The sequence below is a fragment of the Saccostrea echinata genome, unplaced genomic scaffold (genome assembly GCF_033153115.1).
Source record: "Saccostrea echinata isolate AGI-Se365-2 ecotype Australia unplaced genomic scaffold, CSIRO_AGI_Sech_v1 ptg000054l, whole genome shotgun sequence".
NCBI lineage: Eukaryota > Metazoa > Mollusca > Bivalvia > Ostreida > Ostreidae > Saccostrea > Saccostrea echinata.
In genome coordinates, this window is record NW_026889803.1 from 55047623 (window position 1) to 55053961 (window position 6339).

The window sequence follows — 6339 nt, forward strand, 5'->3', positions numbered from 1 at the left end:
ATTATTAGTCATATTTATATTACATATATGTATATGGAAGCATCCCAAAGTAGTGTGGATTCAAATTTTGTTCAAATTATGACCCCTAGACGTAGGATGGGGTCACAATGAGCATTCAATGTTTTACACAGGAACTTTTCTCAAGATTAGCAGAGACATGATTAGTCATATTGATATGAAAGCATCTTCAGGTAGTGTAGTTTCAAATTTGCTCAAATCATGACCCCCTGGGGTAGGGTGGAGCCACACAGAATGAAATCACATATGAAAATATAGGGGAAAGAAAAGGGCCTATTTGACTCAGGTGAGTGTTGTGGCCCTAGTTCAATGTTTTCAAATGACAGGCGATGGAATGACAAACGGTCACTGGAGAAGGGGGGTAAAACGGCCATAAAATGCTTTATTACATGATTGAATAATTCCTAGCTCTCTGATTGGCTGAGATCCAACATTGTAAAAACAATACAAAATGTTCACCTGCATATGACCTTCAAGGCGAACATAGGGGTTTCTTTATTCTTCATTTGACGAAAACAAGATTGAAAACTTCCAAATTGATATACAAAAAAATCTGAAAAGTTAAAATTTAACCTGCATCCGACGTCCACTCAGGAGAACATAACATTCAGGCATCTAGAATGGGAAGGGGGGGGGGGAGGCTACCACCCTGACCACACTTTTTTTCTGAACGTAAATTTTTAATATTAATTTAGTATGAAAATGTTCATTGAAAGGCTGGTTGCCCTCTCCTCACATTCTGATACAGTATAGTCAAACCCCTCGTACATTAATGGACCATCCCTTACCCCCTAACACCTCCCCCACCCATACAGTTTGGCGAAATCTCATCTTTTGGGGGGGGGGGGATGTCAAAGTTTTTTTCAACGTAAGTTGTCAATTTTTCCTTTATAATGCCCCCCCCCCCCTTCCACACACACTTTCATTATCGATGCTATGCACCTCACATTTTTTCTACGATGCACTCCACCGTCCCCACTCTTTTTTCTGAACGTAAATTAATACAATTAATTTAGTAAGAAAATGTTTTTAGAAAGGCTGGCCCCCCTTCTGATACAGTATAGTCAAAACGCTCGTGCATTAATGGACCCTACCTTACACTCCTCCCCCTCCAATAAAATTTGAAGTTTTGAAGAAGGGGCTTGTCAAAGATTTTTTTCAGGTAAGTTGACTTTTTTTTTTTGCAAAATTTTATGAGACTTTAACCTTGGCCATAACTTTTGAACAGTTGGTGCTTGGGGTTTCAAACTTCACATGTGTATTTCTTGTGACAAGACCTTCCTTTGGATACCAACAATTTTTACCTTAACCTTGGAGTTTGACCTACTTTTGAAAAACTTTAACCTTGGCCATAACTTTTGAACAGTTGGTGCTAGGTCTTTCATCCTTCACATATGTAATCCTTGTGACAAGACCTTCCTTTGGATACCAACCACTTTGACCCTTTGATCTAGACCTAGGAGTTTGACCTACTTTCGAAAAACTTTAACCTTGGCCATAACTTTTGAATGGTTGGTGCTAGGGCTTTCATACTTCACATATTTAATCCTTGTGACAAGACCTTCCTTTGGATACCAACAACTTTGACACTTTCACCTTGGAGTTTGACCTACTTTTGAAAATCTTTAATCTTTGCCTTACCTTTTAAACATTAGGTCCTACGGCTTTCATACTTCACATGTGCATTCCTTGGGACAAAACTTTCCTTTGGATACCAACAATTTTGGCAATGAACTTAACCTTAGATTTGACCTACTATTAAAAAACTTTAACCTTGGCCATAACATGTAAACGTTTGGTTCTAGGGCTTTCACATTTCACGAACATGTGTATCACTTTTGACAAGACCTTCCCTTGGGGCCCCATTTGACATTGACCTTGAAGATTTACTTACTTTTAAGAAAAAACTTTAACCTTCGCCATAACTTTTGAACAGTTGGAGCTAGGGCTTTCAAATTTCACAGGTATATTCCTCGAGACAAGACCTTTCTTTGGATACCAACATTTTTTATCTCTTGACCTGGATTTTGACTTGCATTTGAGAAACTTTAGCCTTCCATAAGCTGCCATACGGGGGCATCAGTGTTTCACAAACGCATCTTGTTTTGGTGGAAGATATTGATAAGAAGGCTAGAAATATTAATTTGTAAAGTATTCTTCTATGTTTGTGTTGTATGTATTCATATTCCTTCAGATGATTAAACTTTGGATTTCAATTGCCCAGCGTCACTCCAGTTATCAACATTTTTGACCTATTTTCGAAAAACTTTAACCTTGCAGAGGCATTCGTTTTGTATATGGGGTCACCCGCTTCTTTTTCTTTCCTCAAGGTGGAAAGAAAAAGAAGGGGGTTAGACCATATACGAAACAAGTGCCTGTGTCAGAGGCACTTGTTTTTGTAATGATTTTTAAATCCATAGTACATTTATTACACAAGGTATCTAACTGAATTACATCGAGTGCCCCCCCTCCCCCCTCTTCCCCAGAATTGCAGCGATTTACACTTTCAGAGAAAATGCACTGGCAAACTGTTTATTAGTCCCCTACCGGTGAAACCGGAGGGGACTATAGGTTTCCTCTTAGTCTGTCTGTCTGTCCCTCTGTCTGTCCCACTTGGTTTTCCGCACTTTTTTCCTAAACGCTTGCAGATATTGAGCTAATTTTTGGTATGTGAGTGTATCTTGATGAGTTACAGATCAAATTTGCATTTCGTTCCGCTTCATTGATTTTTGACGGAATTACGTCCTTTTCAATTTTTAAGGGTTTTCCGCAATTTTTTTCTATACGCTTGCAGATATTGAGCTGATTTTTGGTATGTGACTTAACCTTGATTACTAATAGAATAAGTTTGCATTTCGTTCCGCTTCAATGATTTTTAACGGAGTTATGGCATTTTCAATTTTTAACGGGAACCAGATTACACTTGCCGGTAGGGGACTAGTATTGCTAATGCAATACTCTCAGAATGCTTGTTACCATTGTCTTCTACAGCATGCTTGTCTATTTTCTTTTATCCCCGTCTAGAAATGTACACGATTGTATATAGTGTATGAAAAATTTTGATCAGCAAAAATTATCATAGTTTTGAAGTAGATTATTAAGGAATTCTTTTTGGAGTTTCCAATTTTTTCAATAAAGAGGACAAAATTTGTTCAATTTTGAGGGTAGAATTTACTGAGCGCAAGCTTGCAGCAAAACAAAATTCACAAGTTCCATTCACATTATAATTCTCCACATTATATCAAAAGATCGAGCTGGGGCAGACATGCGCTCTACGACTTTAATAATCAAATTATTGACGTAAAATATAACAAGAGATGTTTGTAAAACACTTGTGCCCCCCCCCCCCCAAAAAAAAAAATAATTGAATTTTTCTAACTCCAAGGGGCATGATTCTGCCAAAAATTGCTCGATCATACCCAAAACAGAACTTGACTAAGATATTTTAGTCCCCTACAGATGAAACCGGAGGTTACTCTAGGTTTCTTCTGAGTCTGTCCGTCCGTCTGTCTGTCCCACTTGGTTTTCCGCACTTTTTTTCTAAACGCTTGCAGATATTTGAGCTGATTTTTGGTATGTGACTTTACCTTGAGTTATAGATCAAGTTTGCATTTCGTTCCGCTTCACTAATTTTTGACGGATTTATGGCATTTTAAATTTTTAACGGGAACCAGATTACACTTGCCGGTAGGGGACTATAGTATTGCTAATGCAATATTCTCAGAATTGCTTGTTATGATAAATATGTATGTATGGCACGCCAAATTCACAAAAATTAGATAAACCTAGTTTAACATGCAGTTGATAAACTAGGTTTATCGATTGTAAACTATAGTTTACGAACTGTAAACTATAGTTAACGATTCGTTAACTGTAGTTTGCATTTGTAAAACTATATTTAACGGTTGTATAGTGTAGTTTACGAATGCTAATCTATGTTTATCTGTCTGTAAATAAAAGTTAACAATAGATTTTGCTCAGTGATAAATATAGATTTTCGTATGTAAACTATAATTTGCATTTGTTAACCATAGTTAAGAGTTGTTAATCAAAGTTTTACAAATCGTGAAACTATATTTATCAGATAAAATATGTTTTACATTCGTTAACTGTAGATTTCGGTCGTAAACTATAGTTAACTGTCATTTATACTCAAAAACTATATTTAACAGACGTAAACTATACTTATCGATCGTAAACTATAGTTTTGAGAGCTAAACTATGATTCACATTTGCTAATCATAGTTTGTCGTCATAAACTATAATTCACACTCGTAAACTATAGTTAAGAGGTGTTAAATATAGTTTATCAATCTAAACACCTGTTAACGATAGTTTTTAATTCAAAATTTCGCGGCACCAATCGCGAGAGGTTTTATCAGTGCGGAGGGACAAGTGTTGGGCATTATCTAAAGCAAAGACCGAGTTATATAGAATCAATATTACTTTCTCTATTTAAATAGGATTAATTGTATTTGTTTTAAAATGTCGTGTATATATACATTTCCTATGGGAATTTTTTAAAAATATGATAAAATTATAATTTCTTAAAAGACAGAATATTACAAGATTTTTGCTCAAGCAGAGGAGGGTGAAGCGCGTTTTACAATGCAATGTGCCAAGCATTTTCCCGCCACATCTCATCACCAAAACAAAGAAACTGAAAGAGAGGAAATGCAGTGGCGGATCTAGATGGGGTTGTGGGGGTTTCAACGTCCTCCTTTGAATATGTGTGTGTGTGTGAGAGAGAGAAGTCCCAAATATTTGTTGTGTTTTTACTAATCAAAAGTAAGTGTTCCGTATTAAAAAGGCCACTTTTATTTATGTATGAAGAAAATTCGGTTGTTGAAAAATAAATTCCGCGCCTGCAATGTTACATGCACTGTGTTATGTCTATATTTACAGATTAATATAAGATATACATGTAATTGTCGTTACATAGCAAAATCTTATAATGCTGTAACTAGGATTAGCCGATCTATAATTTACAAAAAAAAAAAAAAAACTATTGTTAACTATAGTTTTGATCGTAAACTATGGTTTAGGGTCGTGAAATCTAGTTTCACAGAAAATTGTGCATCTCCGATACAAAATAAGAGTTTCTTTCCTAAACTGTGTTTCTCAAATGTAAAGCTATGTTTATCGTATTTTTGTGAATTTGGCGCTTTGAATGTCTGTAAAGTATATTTTACAAACCCTAAACTATAATTTACATTTGTTAAGTATAGTTTAGAGTTGTAAATGATAGTTTACAAATCGTGAAACTATATTTATCAGATAAACTATATTTTGCAGTAGCAAATGATTGTTTTCCGTGTTAATTATAGTTTACGCTTGTGAAACATAAATTATCGACGGTAAAAGACATCCCCCCCCCCCCTTTTCCGTGCTTCTGTTTGTTTGAATTTCATTTCCAATGCATCAAATTCATTTGAAATAATATATTTAGACAGAAAATGACTTAATGTTGATTAGCTACTGGGTCGAGTGAAATGCATGAAACCTGCAGAACACCATAATCAATAGATAAAAGTAACACTCTCTAAAATTATTTATGCACAAATTATTTAAAAATTTAGAAATAAAAAAAAACGCTCCTAAAAAGAGCAAATCATGACAAGGCCAATGATCTTATACATGTATCTACACAATTTTTCTGACCGTAAAAGACATCCCCCCCCCCCCTTTTCCGTGCTTCTGTTTGAATTTCATTTCCAATGCATCAAATTCATTTGAAATAATATATTTAGACAGAAAATGACTTAATGTTGATTTACTGGGTCGAGTGAAATGCATGAAACCTGCAGAACACCATAATCAATAGATAAAAGTAACACTCTCTAAAATTATTTATGCACAAATTATTTAAAAATTTAGAAATAAAAAAAAACGCTCCTAAAAAGAGCAAATCATGACAAGGCCAATGATCTTATACATGTATCTACACAATTTTTCTGACCATGCCAAGAAATCCCGTCCATTTTTCCACAGCGATGGAGTCAATAAAAGTGTAATTGATTCAAATCACCCATATTCCCCTAACGCTGGCGAGACAATTAACGGCAGCAGATTTGAGGGGGTGGATCCTAAGTTTTCCGTTTTCTTAGTCAAAGAAAAATAAACTTCTACCCCAGGAAGTACATGTAGCCTCCTATGCCCTGAAAAAAATATTTCCTGTCAAAAACCTTTATTTATTTACAAAATATGTAAAATGCACTAGACACAGGTACCAAAATTGTAAAAATAGACTGGAAGGAAATTTTAAAAAAAAATTCAAAAGGAAAAAATAATAATTTTACATGTATGGAACTACAATTGATT